General features: G+C 39.0%; 1 protein-coding gene and 1 pseudogene across 3 annotated transcripts in view; one reads left to right on the top strand and one right to left on the bottom strand.

The window, feature by feature from the left end:
- The window catches only part of AGBL4 (AGBL carboxypeptidase 4), a 1,546,465-nt gene that overhangs the window by 644,185 nt on the left and 880,844 nt on the right, over positions 1–21,436 (bottom strand). The gene's annotated exons all lie outside the window — the stretch shown is intronic.
- Positions 5,152–5,265, top strand: LOC112131623 (small nucleolar RNA U13; annotated as a pseudogene).

The raw sequence follows: 21,436 nt of genomic DNA, 5'->3' as shown, positions 1-21,436 counted from the left end.
AATTGTACATTTAAAAATAACCAAAAGATTATACCTGTATTGTTTGTAACACCAAGGATAAATGCTTGAGGGGATGGATACCCAATTTCCCATGATGTGGTTATTATGCATTGCATACTTGTACCAAAATATCTCATATATCCCATAAATGTATATACCTACTATATATCCACAAAAATTAAAAATAAAAAATTTAAAACCATAAAAAATAAAAAGGTATTTAGCATTGTGGGGGATCACAGAATCCATGTGTCTGTGTGGTGTGATGAAACACAGAACTCTAATGAATGAGTGAGGAAACGAATGAAAAAATGTTGGTTGAAATGGAAAACACCTAGCTGAGAGAAAAACCCTTCTTCCCCAGGTGGCTAGCCAGGAGAATGAAGAGTTGGTAGCTATAAAGTGGGATGGTGGTGGTGACTGTCTCATTTCATCAGATATACTTGTCATACATGCACCATTGTCCTGAGCCCATGAATAAAACACTGAGAAGTGCCCCAGATACCCTCCAAGGAGCATGATGGGGCCTCAGGGGCCACACCAGGCTCCCTGTGTAGCCCTATGATTGGGCTTCAAAAAGTACCTGTTGCCATTCTTCTGCCTCATCCATCATCATTACAGCCAACCCAAACATCTGATTATGAAGGCACAGCCTGGTAGCAGTGAGCAGCCAGGGAGCACAATGCCTCCAAGACAGAAGTAAAAGGACTGGGCATGGAGGAAATCGTAATTCATCAGCTTCAGAAAACTCAGAATGCTGAAGGCAGCACAAAGCTAATGCTTCTGACCTTATAGAGAAGCGGAAAAGCCAAGGGAGCAGGCTCAGTGAGGGAGGCGACACAGGAGGTGGAGCAGGAGATGGGTTTTTCTGTCCACAGATGTCTGTAAGGTGTTGGGGTGGGGGAGGAGACATCACAGAAATATCTGCTAGTCTTAATCATTCTGCAGAATGATATCTGAAAATCCATGCCCTGGAGACTCTGGGGATAGGACACAATTGCCTGAATTGTCAGATAGTTTAAATGACTGTCCCGCAGTCATACAAATAGAAATAGAAAGGCAGATTTAAACCCAGAGCTCTGTGACTCCAAAGTCTATGCTCTTTCTCTTCTACCACACTGCCCCATGATTACACAGGAGCGTATTCTAAGATGTGTGTGCCCAATTTCACACCACTGCTGCATGTCAGGTTGAGAGAGAGAGAGAACAAGCTAGCAAGTTGCCACTAGCTAGATCTTATCTACTCCAAATTTCCTATTCTCATCCCCATTTTCTACTGATCCAGGCAGAAGCAGTAATGTGACCAAGGTCACACAGTAGCTAGTATACAGGTCTCTGAATTTCCACATATCTCATAAAAGGAGAAAAGTTGCCGCCTCCAGGTTTCCAGTGAAAACTATACTTTCAAGGCCAGCTAACAGTTTGAAGTTCATTTACCAAGATGCTTCACATGCATGCTTATTTACTTAAAAAAAGGAAAGAAGCCTAATTATAGCCCACTGAGAAATAAGATGTTGATGTATAAATGAAATTATGAAAAAAAACATCTAATGGGATGCTTGGGAAGAGCCTGTAGGCTTGAAGGATGGATAGTGCTTCAAGCAGGGAAGGAGAGGGGGGTGACAAAGCACTATGGCCAGGTCTTAGGCAGGGGGAGAGGAGTCTCAAGTCATGCAAGTTGCTTCCAGTATCTCCCTATGCACTATCCTGCCTGTGTTCAAAGCAGGGATCTTTCTGCATCCTCAGAGGGTACCTGCAAACCAACTTACAAAAGGCAGTGAGATACAATGCAAAGAACTGGGGTAACAAAATCACATGGGCTTGGCTTTGCAACTTATCAACTGAGTGGCTGTGGGTAAATCATCTCACTTCTCTGAGCCTTGATTTCTTCGTATCATCAATGGAGATAATATTTACTTTGTAGGAATATAGTACAATTAAAGGAAACATACATAAAGTATTTAGCATGTTCCTTGAATATATTAGGTATTAACAAACTTTATTACACTGATTAGTGTCATTATTATTACTATCTATCCCCCATAATGTGAGGAGCATGTCACTGGGTTTCCAGTGGTTTCCATGGTAGTCTCCAGGATTTGGCTATTTTCTGTTAAAAGGACAAGGCTTTTCTTTCAAAACAGTGGGAATTGCATGTTTCTCTGAAGTAAAAATGTTCAGCTCCCACTCAACACCCTACCTACCTATTGTGGGTATAATTCTGAGGGGGAGGTGGGAATTATTTCTTTGAAACTTATCACTGAGCCAGAACTGAAACTGCTGAGCCAGGCGCAGTAGTGCCTTCTGACTGTGGTAAGTGGGGCCCCTCCCACACTTTGGAGTGTCTTTTGAAAAATGTCTATGTCCTTCTCTAGTACCTGGGCTGGCTGTGCAGTCCAAGCAGGATGTCCTGAGCCCTGGTTCCTCTGGGTCCTGGTCACTAGACGTGCCTAACTTGAAATTTTCTCAGTCCTCCTCCAGTGCTGGAGATCAACCAGGGCTAGCAGTGACAATTGGGCAGGGCATGTCTCAGCCCTCCTTTCTCATTCTCAGGGTGTTCTCAATCTTTCTAGTTCCCCAGATGTAGAGACAATCAGATGCTCTGAGAAGGCCTAGAACTTATGGTTATGGGCTTGTCCCATGTCCCAGCTCCAGGATAAGATAAATGCCTGGGTAAGCAGATCACTTCTGTGTATTTCCTTCATGGAATCATACAAGATTGGGCCACCAGAATGCTGCCAACATACTGAATTTGGGTGACTCTCATTTATGTTGGACACAGGAAGAGTCTAGAGCTCTGAGATACTGATAGTCCACCACTGACCTCTGGACTTGAGCTGTGTATGGACCCAGGCATTGGCTCTTGCCCATCTATGTTCTAATCAAGGTGCTGTCTCCAGGTTTACAGCAACTGAAGATAGCATGGGTGGCAGCAGGCATCCTTAACCCTGTATCCCCTTCTGCTAAGTAGTTACCAGTCTCTTTACAGTGCTAAGATGTCCTCCAGAAGTAGCTGTCCCTATCAGGAGATATCTATCTTCTTTGAAGTCTTTCAAAATTGTTACTCTGTATCTCCAATAAGCCCTTCTCATTGTCTCCAATCCAAGTGTGAATGTTGTGGTCTCTTGGGCCATTAATGAGGTATGCCATTTGAGAACACACTTTCCTTGCACAAACAGAACAGTTTCTCTCAGTATCTGGGCTCCTTGCTTATTCTTCCTGCTGATGGTGGTATGTGAAAGGCAGTTAAAATTGTGCAGTCAACTCTGACAGAGTACATTCTAGGAATGTAGGGACTACGACCTAAAGCTAGAATTCAAGAAAAAACATTGTTGGAAGATGTGTTAATCTACGTTTATGCTATACAATTCCTAATGGTACATTTAACATAACCAGCAAATAAATTATTTATTCACATTTTTCTGTGTACTTAAGATGAGCCCTGCATTTGTGTACATCATTAGAAACCAGTATTTGTAGGGGTACCATGAATGCTGAAGCATCACGAGTAATGATGTAACCAGCGTTAAGTAAATAGTATTAGGAAACTGCTGAGGCAAGAAGATCTATATTGTTTCATTACAAATATGTCCCCAAAAGCCATGCATTGTGAGTAATAACAGTAGTGCTAGCTTTTTCTGCATGTGGGAGATATAAAATTATCTCCAGAAACTATGCATTTGACAATAAAGAATATGAAAAGATGGCTCCGGATACTTCACATGCACTCATTGAACAATAAATAAACACCTAAGTATCTTCTCTACACATTATTCTAAATCTTCATCTAAATTCATGGACCTCGCATGAGGTCTATAAATTTTGTAATACAATTTTTAATCAAACTGTTTATATAGACATAGGCAGCACAAAAAATCTTTGCCTGGAACCCTGCACACCTTAGGGGTGGCCTTGGTGAGATTAATGTAAAACATGTCTAGCTAGTGACTTAACCATGGAATCTCGTCACCAGAGACAGGATAAAGGAAAATATCTGAGGACTGCTTGGTACATTGTCGTTCCTCCCTTATAACTGAAGGGTCACTACAAGTTCGCACCTACGCACCTACAGATATATCATAATCGGCCATTAAAAATAAAGTTTCAAGGCAATCTTTCACAATTGGTACACATTCTCACAATATAATATTACAAGTGAGCAGCAGAATTTTATATATATTCTAAAATTCTACTATGTAAATGGAAAATGCATAGAAAAAAAGACAAAGGAAATAGGATACGATATTGAGTTGTCTTTAAGAGGAGAAATCTGAGGGGATTTTGCTGTTTCATGTGTACTTTTCACTACTTTCTAAATTTGCTACAATAAAATGTACTATTTTCACTTTTATTTTTCAGTTCACTGAATTTCTTTCAACGTGCCTCTCTCACTACTCTGCACATGATGTTTCCTTTTGCCTATATACTCATTCTCCCCAACTACTTACTTTCATTTGGCTAAATCCTATTTATCTTTGAGATTCCAAGAGCAACATCACTTCCTCCAGGCACCCTTCTCAGATCCCTCAAAGCTGCATTAAGTGTTCTTCCAATGAGCTTCCACGTTATCCTATAGATTCTTATCACTCTACATGTAACTGGAAGTTTGCCTCTTTCCTATCAGTTCTACACTCCAGTGATGTCCATTACTGTGCTTGGCAAATAATGAATACTGAGAAATATTTCTGAAATAAATAGATTAATGAAAATTAAAATACAATTTAAAACTCCCTTTAAAAATATATACACGTAGGCCGGGTGCGGTGGCTCATGCCTGTAATCCCAGCACTTTGGGAGGCCGAGGAGGGTGGATCACGAAGTCAGGAGATCGAGACCATCCTGGCTAACATGGTGAAACCTCGTCTCTACTAAAAATACAAAAATATTAGCTGGGCGTGGCAGTGTACGCCTGTAGTCCCAGCTGCTGTGAAGGCTGAGGCAGGAGAATGGCGTGAACCTGGGAGGCGAAGCTTGCAGTGAGCCGAGATCGTGCCACTGCACTCCAGCCTGGGTGACAGAGCAAGACTCCGTCTCAAAAAAATAAATAAATAAATAAAAAATATATATATACACACACACACATACACATAAACAAAACCTAGGAGATTCAGGGAAGTTTTTGTCACCGTTATTTGTTTAAGTTTTCCAATGATAGTTTAAAAAATTTGTTAAGCATGATGATTAACTTTTCACAATAATGTAATAATGTGTGAGCTGTGCCTCTCTCAAACCTTATTATGATGTTGGCCCATTACCCATCTGATGTGAAGAAAAAAACTGTTATTGTGTGCTTCAGTAAATAAAAAGAGAATTTGTGGAATTGTTGACAGTTACAAAAAAAAAAAATCTGGTAATTCTTTGGGGCAGTGTTGAGCAAATAAGTTCCTAAGAACACTAATTCCATAAGATATTCTGGCGAAAAAAAAGGGAGAGAGGGTCTATAATCAAATAACTTCAGGAAATACTGTATGCACTGGTCCCCTCTGAAGAATTACAACGTGTATTAGCATATTTCAGTGTTGTAAAAAGTCCTGCTGTAAAGAATATGGTTAATTTATTTTTAATCCAGTACTTCTCAAATGTATTTAAATATGAATCCTTCCTTTATGTAATACTTATTAACATCTATTTCCCAGAACACTTTTGGAAATGCTGGGTTTCAGAGATAAAGGCTTCCAGAGGAAGGAATTTTCTGGCTCACAGTGAAGGCAAGAAATAGGAAAAATACTGGAAAGAGAGACAATAAGACTTAAAAAAAAACTAATAAAATGTAACATTTATTGACCACTTACCATACAGCATATAGTATGTCAAGTATCTTACATATACTAGCTTAAGTTTTATAATAAATGAAAAAAGTAGAAACTATCATTCCCACTTAATGAAAAGTAAATTAAAATTCAAAGGGATTAAGTATGCTGTAGACAGCACCATGTCTGTCTGGGTTACTTCATACCCTTCCTCTAACCACTATGCTATGAGCACTGAGCCACACAAACCCTCCTTTCCCTGGTGGAATAGGTGACCGAATGGAAGCACTCCCTTCCTGTATTTATTTTCCCTTCTCTTCCATTTTTTCTCCCTTTCCTTCCTTCTTCAAACATCCTGAGTGTTCACTCTGTCAGTCACGTGCGGAACCTGTGGTTTCAGAGATGAATAAAAAATGATCCCTATTCTAAAAAAGCATCCAGTCTAGCCCACCAAGTTAGTCATATTCCAAGCCCTGGGATAGACAAACAGGTGGATAAGAGGAAAGTTGACCCTGTGGGTTGCATCAAAAGCATCTGAAAGGCTGCTGAGGTAAAGATGAAAACCCCACCTAGGGATTCTTCCCACACATTTCTGGGGCCGGAGCCTTAGAAGAGGTATTTAGCAGATGGGGTGAAAATGTTCATGCACAAATCACCAAATTAATGCAGTTTTCCTTAACTAGATTTATTAGTGAACTTGGGGGCAAGCATACCTGTCCCCTATTTCAAATATTCTCTGGAGTTCTGGGAGATGAACAATATGCCAATCTGGCCATATGCCAAGAAGCTACCTGGGAAAACAAGTGTATTAATAAAATTTCACCCACACAGGTTTTAAAAAATAAATATAATTCTGGGCAGAAATAAATATGGTCCTTACTTTTAAACTAATATATTAGTTTAAGGTAAAGGGAGCTTTTATCTTCCTAGATCATACTGCCAGTCACACTGCTCTGAGTGTCTGCCTCACAATCAGAATGGAGAGGTCCATTGACAGGAATGTTTTAAGAAGGAAACATGGAAGGGGAGAGGTGGGAAGGAAGGGAGGGAGGAGACTTGGATGAGACAATAGAGTCATAGGAGATTAAGGGATGTTTGGGGCTTTGATACCACCTGGATTCTCCGCTACAAGGTTGAGGTTTAGAAAGATACCCACCACTTCCTCACAGATGCCTCATGACACCCGAATCTCAAAAAGAATTTTGGACTGACCTAGGGAGGCATTTTTGATCTCCCATGTGGATAAGGAGTTTCAGGCCTGCCATTCTTCTTGTTGAAGACTGTCACTGAGGGGAGGAGAGGTGAAGGTAAGGTTCTGCTTGAAATTCAACTAGTGCTGCATAAAGAATGATACACATGAAAAATTGATCATGACACTGCACTCAGGCAAATATTATTAATAATGCAATATTTAAACACACAATATATCCCTCTTAATGATGAAAAGAAATCCAAGGTCAAAGCAAATAAAAGTCATTCCAATGTTAACAAAAGGAAAAGAGAGAATTTCTCTACGCACATCACTCCACAATAGCTTCCTTTATACCACCATCTAATAGAGTAAGTAGCCCTTCCATCAAGAGAGGTAGCAAAATCCTCAAGAGAGGTAGCAAAAGCACAGAATTCACGAGTTTTAGCCCTTCTTTTCTCATCTTCTCTAATGTAAAATGAAGGTAATAATACCTAAACTCTTTCTGGGCCTTGTTTTCCCATCTGCAAAATGAGGAGGCCACTAGATAATCTCCAAGTTAACAGATTGCAATTTTGAATATTTATAATTATGTAGATACATTTGGAAGCTTCTGATAGAGCTGGATACAAGCTCAGTTCCTTCACATACTTGGAGTAGGACCTTGGTCAAGTTACTTAACCCCTCTAAACCCCAGATTCATAAATGATAAAATGAGACAATAACATTCCTACCTCAGAGATTTATTTTGAGTACTAGGTAATTCAAGATCATACTGCTAGCAAGAGAAGACATAAAAATCAAACCCAGGTCGGTTTAACTTCAAAGACTATGCTCTTTCCACTACAGTAGTGGAGAATACCAACAAGAAAAAATGTCTACAAAGCCAGGCAGAGTGCAGCACAAGCACAGGCTTTCTGCTGTAGAATGCCAGAGGCAAGAGGAATTAACGTTGTCTATGGGTGAAGGCAGCAAGTTGTTACATCAGGAAAAGAGCTCTGGAGTCAGAGGCCAGTAATTCAAAACATTTAACCTTTCTTGGTCTCAGTGTCTTCTCCTGGAAAACAGGGAAAGTAACAGTACCTGCTTTACAGAGTCATTAAGAGTATAGATGTAAAGGTTATGTATATAAGCATTCAGCACAGTACTCAGGACATAATAAAATGCAATAAATAATAGCTATTGCTATTATTATAGTAGGTTATTTAAATTACATGAAATTAAATAATATTATTATAAGTGATCAAAACTTCTAGACTGACCTCAACACTGCACAAGATACTGGTAACCCTAAAAGAATCCTAAGTCTAGAATAGCATTGTCTATTGGCTTTCCAACTTCTGTATCACAAAAGAAAAAGTCTGGAAAACACATACTGTGGCCTTCAACCAGGCTTTATTCTCAGAGGTATTATTTACATTTCAGATTTATTATTGTCTCCCATGGTGCTGACATGAAATAACCTTCCATTCTCTTCCATGTTAAAAGAGTACAGTGTTTCTTGGCTCCATAAATAATTTAGGTCTATATTAATATTTTAAGAAGAATAAGCAATATATTTGAACCCTAGAAAAACCACGAGGATTGAAATTAGTTATTTGTAGCTGAAAACTTAATTGCTCCAACATATTGATTGTTTTTTCTTCCAGGTTTTATTGCCCACACAATGAAGAGTGCCTACTCTCATTCTAAATGCTGCATACTTAATTATATCTGTTAGATTTTATTTTTATGAAAACTCAAAAGCATCCAACCATGAACTTAAATGCTTTTGCCCATCTGATGCTAAACATAGAACCATTTGCCTTTCTTTAAAACAGTGCACTCTTCTTCACAGATATTTTTCTTAGGATGACAGATGCTACTTTTCAAAAATATCAGGTTTTAGAGTTAGCACTTATAACCTTGCTAATGAAAGAGAAGAAAACTATGATGCAAATATGTGTATGCATGATCTTATTTAACCCTTAAAATAACCTCCAATGTAGGTAATATCTTACCTTTTTACAGATTAAGGAATTGAGGTTCAAAGACATCAGTAACTTGTTCAAGGTCACAGAGCCAAAATATGCATCCAACCCTAAAACCCAAGCTCTTTCCTCTAAACCAGTGTGCCTCATAGTACTAATAACAATAGTAACAGGTAAGATGTATTGAGCATTTACTATGTGCCAGGCACTGTTTTAAGATGTTTACATGCATTAACTCATTTAATTATCACAACAATCCTTTGAGATAGGGGCTATTTTTATCTCATCCCACAGTTCAGGAAAATAAAGATTAGATAGTTCAAGTGCCTCTTCCAAGTTTCTTTGATATTAAGTGATGGGCCAGAATTTCAAGTCATATAGCCTGGTTCTAGGGTTTATTTATCCTATACACACTATAGTCCTAGATAGCAAAATCTAAAAAATAGAGAAGTGGGCTTCCATCAGTAGGTGAGTAAAGTAAGATGTCAGGGGGCATCTTCTAAGTTCCACATAGGACAATAAACATATCTAATGACAATAAGGTGGCCATGACAGGAAACTCACAGATGATAAGCTAACAGTGTTAACAACACCTATTCCTGAATGTCGTCTTGGATCTTTATAGCAAACATGATCTTCCTGGCTGATCTATCAAAGTTGGCCTGCCCAGTAAATGGTAGTCTACCAGGGACCTCTGTACTACATGTGGTTGTACCCTAATGTTTCTTAAATTGTATCTAGACAGGGTATTGCCTCTATTATCTATGATGACAGAGTTCCAGGAAGAGGAAGACAGGTAGAATTAGCTCAAGAGTGAAGAATCTAGATCATCAGACGTTTATTGAATACCAACTAAGTGTCAGGCCCTATGCTGAATCTCTGACTCTTGTTTGCTACCACTGCAGCTTCAATAATCTAATATCAATCTTTTGACTTCAACCTGGTCATGCACTTCTAGACCACACATTTCCTTTAACTCAACACATCAGGGTAACAGCTCCCTATCTTACATTTGCATTCATCCTGATGTTAATCATCCCTAGAGTAGACAATAGATGGGAAATTCACAATCCCAGATGCTAACACAAGAGATGAGTCAAAGCTCTGAGAAAGAGCTATTGAATGTAAATGTCCATTTTCCTTGGACTTGAGTAATAAAATAGTGCATTGGCTATATATTGTTGTATACAACTTACTCCAAAAACTCTAGTGGCTTAAGACAGCAAACATTTATTATCTCTCACAGTGTCTGAGAATGAGGAATCTGGGAGTAAATTAGCTAGATTGTTCTAGCTCAAAGCCTCTCATGAGGTTTTCATCAAGCTGTAGCACTACAGACATCTGAAAACTTTACTGGAGCTAGAGGAACTGCTTCCAAACTCATTGGCATGGCTCGGAAGGCTTCAGTTCCTCATTACATAGGCCTTTCCACAGAACCTCTTGTGACATGGAAGCTGGCTTTACCCAGAGAGGAAAAAAGAGAGTGAGTGCAACCAAGATAGAACCCACCATATCTTTTATAAACTTATCTCAGAGTAATATAACCTTATCAATTAATATAACCTTATCATCACTAATGCCAGATTTTATTTATCACACATACTAACTATGGTATAGTGTGAGTGGAGACTCACAAGAGTTTAGGGTAAAGATCACTGGCAGCCATCTTGAAGGGTAGCTAATAATACCATAAATAGCAAAGAATACAATCTTTAGAGCCAACTGAAAGGTATTACTTAACATTCAGTCAAACATACTTTGGAACAAAGAAACAACTAAAATAATTTGATTTAGGTTAATTGGTTGCTGAATGAATTCAGTTCAAGTGGGGGTTAACTATATTTATGATTCTCATTCTTTTAGTGAGAAAAAGTTTGGCAGATACTTTTTTCATTTTTTTTTTTTTATTATACTTTAAGTTCTAGGGTATATGTGCAGAACGTGCAGGTTTGTTGCATAGGTATACACGTGCCATGGTGGTTTGTTGCACCCATCAACCCATCATCTACATTAGGTATTTCTCCTAATGCTATCCCTACCCTAGCCCCCCACCCCCCAGAAGGCCCCAGTGTGTGATGTTCCCCTCGCCGTGTCCATGTTCTCATTGTTCAACTCCCACTTATGAGTGAGAACATGAGGTGTTTGGTTTTCTCTTCTTGTTTTAGCTTGCTGAGAATGATGGTTTCCAGCTTCATCCATGTCCCTGCAAAGGACATGAACTCATCATTTTTTATGGCTGCATAGTATTCCATGGTGGATATGGGCAACATTTTCTTTATCCAGTCTATCATTGATGGGCATTTGGGTTGGTTCCAAGGCTTTGCTATTGTGAACAGTGCCGTAATAAACATACGAGTGCATGTGTCTTTATAGTAGAATGATTTATAATCCATTGGGTATATACCCAGTAATGGGATTGCCGGGTCAAATGGTATTTCTGGGCCTAGATCCTTGAGAAATTGCCACAGTGTCTTCCACAATGGTTGAACTAATTTAAATTCCCACCAACAGTGTAAAAGCATTCCTGTTTCTCCACATCCTCTCCAACATTTGTTGTTTCCTGTCTTTTAATGATTGCCATTCTAACTGGCATGGTATGGTATCTCATTGTGGTTTTGATTTGCATTTCTCTAATGACCAGTGATGATGAGCTTTTTTTCATATATTTCTTGGCTGCATGTATATGTTCTTTTGAGAAGTGTCTGTTCATATCCTTTGCCTACTTTTTGATGGGATTGTTTGTTTTTTTTTCTTGTAAATTTGTTTAAGTTCTTTGTAGATTCTGGATATTAGCCCTTTGTCAGATGGATATATTGCAAAAATTTTCTCCCATTCTGTAGGTTGCCTGTTCACTCTAATGATAGTTTCTTTTGCTGTGCAGATGCTCTTAGGGAAAGGATTCCCTATTTAATAAATGTTGGGAAAACTAGCCATATGCAGAAAGCTGAAACTGAACCCCTTCCTTATACCTTATACAAAAATTAACTCAAGATGGATTAAAGACTTAAATGTCAGACCTAAAACCATAAAAACCCTAAAAGAAAACCTAGGCAATACCATTCAGGACATAGACATGGGCAAAGACTTCATGACAAAAACACCAAAAGCAACAGCAACAAAAGCCAAAATTGACAAATGGGATCTAATTAAACTAAAGAGCTTCTGCACAGCAGAAAAAACTATCACTGAGTGAGTTTCTTAATCCTGAGTTCTAATTTGATTGCACTGTGGTCTGAGAGACTGTTTATTATGATTTCTGTTCTTTTGCATTTGCTGAGGAGTGTTTTACTTCCAATTATGTGGTTAATTTTAGAATAAGTGCCATGTGGTGCTGAGAAGAATGTATATTCTGTTGATTTGGGGTGGAGAGCTCTGTAGATGTCTATTATTTTTGCCTGGTCAAGAGCTGAGTTCAAGTCCTGAATATCCTTGTTAATTTTCTGTCTTGTTGACCTGTCTAGTATTGACAGCGGGATGTTAAAGTCCCCCACTATTATTCTGTGGGAGTCTAAGTCTCTTTGTAGGTCTCTAAGAACTTGCTTTATGAATCTGGGTGCTCCTGTATTGGGTGCATATATATTTAGGATAATTAGCTCTTCTTGTTGCAGATCCCTTTACCATTATGCAATGTCCTTCTTTGTCTCTTTTGATCTTTGTTGGTTTAAAGTCTGTTTTATCAGACTAGGATTGCAACTCCTGCTTTTTTTTGCTTTCCATTTGCTTGGTAAATCTTCCTTCATCCCTTTATTTTGAGCCTATGTATGTCTTTGCATGTGAGATGGGTCTCCTGAATACAGCACACTGATGGGTCTTGTCTCTTTATCCAATTTGCCAGTCTGTGTCTTTTAATTGGGACATTTAGCCCATTTCCATTTAAGTTAATATTGTTATATGTGAATTTGATCCTGTCATTATGATGCTAGCTGCTTATTTTGCCCATTAGTTGATTCAGTTCCTTCATAGCATCAATGGTCTTTACAGTTTGGTCTGTTTTTGCACTGGCTGGTACTAGTTTTTCCTTTCCATATTTAGTGCTTCCTTCAAGAGCTCTTGTAAGGCAGGCCTGCTGGTGACAAAATCTCTCAGCATTTGCTTGTCTAAAAGGATTTTATTTCTCCTTCATTTATGAAGCTTAGTTTGGCTGGATATGTAATTCTGGGTTGAAAATTCTTTTCTTTAAGAATGCTGAATATTGGCCCCCACTCTCTCTGGCTTGTAGGATTTCTGCAGAGAGATCTGCTGTTAGTTTGTTGGGCTTCCCTTTGTGGGTAACCCGACCTTTCTCTCTGGCTGCCCTTAACATTTTTTCCTTCATTTCAACCTTAGTGAACCCGACAATTATGTGTCTTGGGGTTGCTCTTCTCGAGGAATATCTTTGTGGTGTTCTCTGTATTTCCTGAATTTGAATGTTGGCCTGTCTTGCTAGGTTGGGGAAGTTCTCCTGGATAATATCCTGAAGTGTATTTTCCAACTTGATTCCATTCTCCCGCCATCACTTTCAGGTACACCAATCAAACATAGATTTGGTCTTTTCACATATCCCATATTTCTTGATGGTTTTGTTCATTCCTTTTCATTCTTTATTCTCTAATCTTGTCTTCATGCTTTATTTCATTAAGTTGATCTTCAATCTCTGATATCCTTTCTTCTGCTTGATTGATTTGGCTATTGATACTTGTGTATGCTTCAGGAAGTTCTCATGCTGTGTTTTTCAGCTCCAGGAGGTAATTTATGTTCTTCTCTAAACTGGTTATTCTAGTTTGCAATTTGTCTAACTTTTTTCAAGCTTCTTAGCTTCCTTGCATTGGGTTAGAATGTGCTCCTTAAGCTTGGAGGAGTTTGTTATTACACACCTTCAAAGTGTACTTCTGTCAATTTGTCAAACACATTCTCCATCCAGTTTTGTTCCCTTGCTGGTGAGGAGTTGTGATACTTTGGAGGAGAAGAAGTGTTCTGGTTTTTGGAATTTTCAGGTTTTTTTGCACTGTTTTCTCCCCATCTTCGTGGATTTATCTACCTGGGTCTTTGATGTTGGTGACATTTGGATGGGGTCTCTGATTGGACGTCCTTTTTGTTGATGTTGATGCTATTCCTTTCTGTTTGTTAGTTTTCCTTCTAACAGTCAGGCCCCTCTGCTGCAGGTTTGCTGGAGTTTGCTGGAGGTTCACTCCAGACCCTATTTGCCTGGATGTAATCAGCAGAGGCTGCAGAACAGCAAATATTGCTGCCTGATCCTTCCTCAAGGGGCACCCACCAGATGCCAGCCAGAGCTCTCCTGTATGAGGTGTCTGTCGGTCCCTACTGGGAGGTGTCTCCCAGTCAGGAGACATGGGGGTCAGGGACCCACTTGAGGAGGCAGTCTGACCCTTAGCAGAGTTTGAACACTGTGCTGGGAGATCCACTGCTCTCTTTAGAGCCATCAGGCAGGGACGTTCAAATCTGCTGAAGCTGTGCCCACAGCCGCCCCTTCCCCCAGGTGCTCTTTCCCAGGGAGATAGGGGTTTTATGTATAAGCCCCTGACTGGGGCTTCTGCCTTTTTTTCAGAGATGTCCTGCCCAGAGAGGAGGAATCCAGAGAGGCAGTCTGGCCACAGCGGCCTTGCTGGCCTGTGGTGGGCTCCAACCAATTCAAACTTCCAGGTGGCTTTGTTTACACTGTGAGGGTAAAACGTCTCACTCAAGCCTCAACAATGGCCAGTGCCCCTCCCCCCACCAAACTTGAGCATCCCAGGTCAACCTCAGACTGCTGTGCTGGCAGTGAGAATTTCAAGCCAGTGGCTTTTAGCTTTCTGGGCTCCCTTGAGGTGGGAGCCACCAAGCTAGACCACTTGGCTCCCTGGCTTCAGCCCCCTTTCCAGGGGAGTGAACAGTTCTGTCTTGCTGGCATTTCAGTTGCCATTAGGGTATGAAAAAAAACTCCTGTAGCTAGTTTGATGTTTGCCTAAATGGCCACCCAGTTTTGTCCTTGAAACCAGGGCACCAACTCTGTAGGCACTGGAGGGAATCTCCTGGTCTGCCAGTTGCGAAGGCCATAGGAAAAGCACAGTATCTGGAGCGGAGTACATGGTTCCTCACAGCACAGTCCCTCACAGCTTCCCTTGGTTAGGAGAGGGAGTTCCCCAACCCCTTGCACTTCCTGGGTGAGGTTATGCCCCACCCTGCTTTGGGTCACCCTCCATGGGCTGCACCCACTGTCCAACCAGTCCCAATGAGATGAATTGGTTACCTCAGTTGGAAATGCAGAAATCACCCACCTTCTGCATCAGTCTCACTGGGAGCTGCAGACCAGAGCTCTTCCTATTTGGCCATCTTGCCAGCAATCTCCCAATGGCTATTTAAACACCTATTTATGATTTTCAAAGGTTCTTGAGACTTTCTTAGGTTTGGAAGATTAGTCCCTCAGGGCTAATAATATTTTTATTCTAGTTTCACATCTGGACACTCCCTCTCTACCTAGCCCCTCCTGGCCTTTGTGATTGGCTGTTCCTTTGGCTGGTCTACTGGTTTTTTGATTCTATAACTCACCCAAGATTCTGTCTCTCAATTTTCCGTTTTGGTTCTTCACACTGGAGTCTGCCCACGGGGAACACACATACTGCAATGTTCCAACCATAGCTTCTAAGATATTACTCCCTGCCCAAAGCTTAGCAGTCCCTTTCAGGATCATGCCTCTTGGGAAGGAGCCCTTTGAGAACCACTTTTTAATTGTGTGGTCTTGAGAAAATTTCAGTTTTCTTGACTTTCTGAGCCTCATTTTCCTATCTGCAAAATGAAGGTAAAATTACTTAGCTACCCAACAAGTGCAATCTGTTACTAGCTGTTTGATCTTGAGAACTTATTTAATCTCACTTTTCCTCATCTGGGCAACAGAGATAGGGGTACCTTTCTCAGAGGGTTGTGAAGATTGTGATAATATATGTTAAGCACTTAGCATTATGGTCAGTAATTAGTTTGCAATCAATAAACACTGGCCACTATGTTAATAAATATCATAACATGCTATAATAATAATAGCAATTATGATGATGATGGTGGTGATGATGATGATGCTCTGTCTCATTTTTCTATTATGTCCCTAAAATTGACATTTACTCTGTCCAGAAATTGACATCTCATCCCCAAACATGTGCCCTATATTTCTGGAGTTACTTTAAAAGGAACATCATATATTTGCATGTATAAATTCCAGATCATATATGAATCACATGACATAGTCATACTCAGTAAATGTCTGATCAATGAATAAATGAACAAATGAATAAATGTGTTATATTTGCTAAGAATTAGGGTTGGTATTTACTTGTTCTTGCCTATGAGAACAAAAATAAATCCACAACTTCGTATTTATACTTTCATGCAACTGCCTTCAAGTTGATCTTTCATGAATGCCCAAACAAATCTGCCATTCCAGTCAAACCAATATAATAAGCTTATCCTTTCTACTTTGTGTAGTAGTAGACAGGTTTTGGACTTTGAAATCTTTGACATGAATTTTAATTATAGCTCCGTCATTTACTACCTCGGAGACCTAAGACAGGTCCCTTAACTTTTCTGAGTTTTGGTTTTCTCCTCTGTAATGTGGAAATAATAATTAGTCCTCAATATAATTGTGAGATTTTGGTAAGCTGATATATATTTTAAAATGATAGCACAGCAATTAACACATAATAGAAAATCAATAACTATGAGTTTCTTTGTTGTTTTGCTTGATATCTGTTTTTGAAAAGCAATTCAGTAACATGTATCAATTCTGAAACTCCTCCTTCTATCCAACAATTCCATATCTGGGTATTTTCCTCAGGAGGTGACCTGAACAAAGACAAACATTTATATATAGCTATATTTTATCATGTCTGCATTTTTAATGGAGGTCTTCAGCAATTGGTAAATAGGCTTTCACAAAGAAGACATTCATTTAGGATAACGCTTGGAACTATTTTAATGTTTGCCTCATCATCAAGCTAGCATTTAGAACAAGTACTCTTTCACACATTAATTCCCTTACTCATTCAACAAATATTTACTTGAGTGTTAACTATGTGCAGGGAAGACTGAAAGAGAATAAAGAGATGAATAAGACACTTTCCTCCTTCTCATCAAGCTTATAATGTTGTAAAAATCCAGGTTGCTGATCCATCATTCTTCCCTGATTCTGGCAGACTCTTACTCATCCCTTGGTCACAGTTCAAATGTCACCTAACGTTTGATAGATTTTCTGACCTTCCTAGTAATCAAAGCACTTGGTTCCTTCCTATTTGCTTCCATAGGATTCTGTACATGCCTATTTTTATGGTTGACCACATTATATTGTTAGTGTATGTTTACGAATATCTCGTCTCTTTTGCTGGACTGTGAGCCTCTCAATGCAAAAGGCTCCCCAGTTTTGTTCAAATTTTAAAGGCTGCAGCAACAAAATAGGTAATTACACTCAATAAATGTCTGTTGATATATGAATGAATTAATGAACAAATGAAAATCAATTGCACATTATAACTATGACTTAATTCAAAATTTTAGGATATTTCCTGAAAGATGAATAGAGCTTAAAAGGAGGCTAAAGAAGAGATAGTTTACCAGGTTTGGAAAGCAAGAAAGGCATGATGGAGAGGGCAGAAGTTCATAAGAGCCTCAAAAGATAGAAAGGATCACAATAAAAAATGAATCATGGGGTATTCTGGGTCTATGGATTAACCTGAGCAAAAGCACAGGGCTGCGAAAGTTGGAACAGGGTATGGTTTATGCATGTTTGGAGGCCAGTATGAAATACCATTCATGAAACTGTTAGAAAATCAGGATAGGAAGGGAGATTAGAACCATTTTGAAGGACCTTGAAAGAGTGAAGAATTTATTGTGAATTTTATAGGTTGTGTGCATAGTATATGTGTGTAGGAGGTGTCAAGGAATATATTTTAGGAAAATAAAAGTTACTCAGGAAAATAGTTCCAGCAATATATAAATTATACCTGGATGTAGGGGTTGTGTAGGAGTGAGAATGCAGAGATGCAGGTAGATACCAAATGGGAGGCTAGAGGAAGGAAATTTAGGTTAGGGTAATGGGGTCAGAGACACACTTATAGGAAAACTACCAGGTCAATTGCCTTAGCTTTGGGGCGCCACATATTACACAGCAGCATACCTCCCAAGTATTCACAAAGGGAATACATTAAAACCTCTATCCCCCAGTAACTCGAGAGCAAGATTTCAGTGCTGCTGCTATATAAAATGAATGAGGTCCAGCTCTGATTTTAGAGAGCTTTTTAGCCCAAAAAGGAGACAAAGAAGCACACAAGCAACTGTAATCTTAGATAGGCTATGATAAGTGACAAAGGCATATGAAAAAGAGATCCCAAAGGTTCAGAGCTCTAGTTCTTGTGACCTGCTTTGTAATCTTACCTTCTTAAGATGGCTTTGCTCTGTATTCATGTCTAACTCTGCTAGTTAATGTTAGTAAAGTTAGGAAAGGTATAACCTCAGGAATGTCACTTAATCTTCTTGGGATTCATTTTGTCATCTGTTGCCTACGGATAACTTAAATTATGTTTGTTTGCTTCAGTTATGGAATATTATCTATCTTTGATCTCCAGTCACTATGCACACTCACCTGTGGGATACTCCACAGGTTTCATCTTCCCTCTGCAGAGCTGACCATTCAACTGGTTGTGACCAAGGGTTTCTATAAATTTTGAGCAACTGGAGAACTTTTCAGCACAAGGAGCTTGCTTAGCTCCCTATTGGGTGGGGTTTAGAGCTAGTTCCATAGTCTCTGTACTCCTTTTATGGAAAGGCTCCTGCCTTTCCATAAATAATCAGTAGGAACATACTCCAAAACAGCTCCTAAATGGAGCAATGTATAATGTGTATGCCTGAAACATTCCAGACAATGACATGTCCATCTGGTTGGTACTGACTAGGAGTGTTAAGAGTTTGGTGAGGTCTAGATAAGTGAGGAAGATATATGATACTTAAAGGATATAGACAAGGGGAAGAATTTCTGGAGGGATAATAACAAGAGCAAAGGCATGAAGGAAGAAATTGATATGGATAGAATAGTAAAGAAATATTCTAGATTTAGAAAAAAGGTTTGTAGAAAGTCATAAAGAAAATAATATGAGGAGAGAAACATTCACTCAACATGGAAGCACAGGGAGACAAATTTGAGTTTACTTCAAGAAAAACTTTTTACATTATCACCAGAGATACATTTGTTAAGAGAAAGACTGGGCTTCCTTGGAAGGTGATACGTGGCTTGTGGCTAAAAGAATATGAGTGGAGACTGAATGTCAACTTTGGGAAGCTGTTGTTGGGGATATTCCTACCTCAACTAGGCAACTGGCATTAAATTATGAACTCCAAAATTGGAAGGGAATTTAATAAATAGTATAATCTTGATAATGTGATAAGAAATGAGAAAAATGGTACAGAAGAAGAACAGACAAGAAAGGGAAAAGAAGGAGGGAGGGAATGAGGGAAGGAAACAGACAGAGAAGAGATGGAGGAAAGGAGGGAGGATGGAAGGAAGGAATTAAATAAGAAAAAGATAGAGAAAAATAAGAAAGTTATTGAGGGAGGGAAGAAAGGAGGGAAGGGGATGGAGGAAGGAAGGAAGAAAGGGATGCATGGCTGAATCATGCCCAAATTGGTACACTAAGCACAGGTCCTCTCAACTCAATACTATTAATAATAATAAACTCCTGGGGTCTATCCACCCATGAATTTATGATTATGTGACCAACCATGAATAGGACATGGATGCTTCTAGCAATGAAAAATAAGGAAGAGGGCCCCAGCTTCAGATTCTGGGCCCTTTCAAGAAGAAAAACAACAGCTAGCTAACAAGGCATTCTAACTGACTGCATCTTGTGGACCTTAAAAGTGTCAGAGCAATTTAACATTTAACAGCTAAGTAATATATTTTACATCCCTGCTTGGGTAATTTAATAAACTGTGGTGCCTTCAGGGACCCAGCTTCATATAAATTAACTGCCTTCAACTTGGAGCATCGGGGTCTTTATCTTTTGTCAGCTTAATTATGTGTTTAATTTTACTTTTAACATTTTAAAAAATGACCCACACTAACAACAGCCTCAATTGTTTAATTAAACAAATGGATACTGTTATATCTGGCATGATCAAAACTCTAATTTGTCATGTTAATGTTTTGTTGGGAGCCAAGAACTCCATGATGGTACTCAGGCAAATCATGCCCTCCAAAGTCTATCTGCCTACATTTCCAGAGTAATTTATTGGTTTAACTTGGTTCTGTAGCTATCTTAATACTAATTTGTAACCGAGTCTCCCAGAACTCTAGTATGTTATTAGGTATTTATATAATTTATCTTTGTAGAAAACCTTGCATGGTGTAGATTATAGACTTGAGTTGCATAAAGTGTACATCCAGAACAATTTAAGCTCCCAAAGTATTAAAGTCCATAGGCAATACATCAGTCTATAGCCACTAGTCCTCTTTATATCCTTATAACTCCTGTCAAACCATTACTCGCATTTCCAAATATATCACCTTTATGCCAATTCTAACCAGGCCCTTCATAGTTCTGTTCAGCTTTTACTTCATAATTACATAAAAGCAGGAATCCTAATCCTTTGTTACACCAAGAATCTTAGCCTTGACCTCCTGCGCTGGCTTGCTTACTAGTCTATATCCTAACTTACTGATAATCCTCATGACTTTTAACTTCATGATTCTTTTCTTCCCCATTTTGGACCAAGATTAATTTTATGTTTCAGGAACACATTAATAGCCCTTTCAATATAGCTTGGTGTCCACAACAGTCTAGATGACCACAACAAATGTTTATACTGTGGTTTCTTGTAGAGCTTCTGAATATCTCTTACCTAACCTTTTCCACACATAATTGTTAAATAGTTTTCCTACAAAAAGCTTTGATCATTGCCTTCCTGCCTAAAAGCCATTCAGTAATTTCACATTGTCACCAATATAAAATACAAGTTCCTTAACAAGATAATCAATACCTTTCAAACTTTAGCTCAAGGCCGATATGTTAAACTTATCTGCCTCTAGTTTCCCATTACTATATTTATATGTTGACAGAATATAGACCTCTCATTTTTCCGGGAATGTATTTTACACACTCTTTCTTTCACACTTTTGCTCACATTTTTTTCAAATGCCTAGTTATCATTATTTCTACTTCTCTATCTGACATAACAGATACCCTCTACTAGAAAGCCCACCATAATTTCTTGACTCTATTAACATGAGCTGGGTCAATGATCACATCACCATATCATTCATTACTCAAAGAAGGCTGGCCTCATGAATGGACTAGGCACCTGCCTAGGTCTTTGAGCTTTATAAATGCTCCACTGCTCCTTCCCAAAGGGAGGATATTTCCTTAGGCTGAGACCTAGAGAATGAAAAGGAGTGGCTATAGAAACAGCATAGCAGGCCAAAGGACCATTATATACAAAGGTAGAAAATAAATCATTGCATTCTAGGAATTCCATGTGCTCTATGTTATGATTCAACTGAGATTCAGAATAGGAAG

The sequence above is a fragment of the Pongo abelii genome, chromosome 1 (genome assembly GCF_028885655.2).
Source record: "Pongo abelii isolate AG06213 chromosome 1, NHGRI_mPonAbe1-v2.0_pri, whole genome shotgun sequence".
NCBI lineage: Eukaryota > Metazoa > Chordata > Mammalia > Primates > Hominidae > Pongo > Pongo abelii.
The sequence above is the reverse complement of the archived record's forward strand: the minus strand, read 5'-3'. Positions and strand labels throughout refer to the sequence as shown.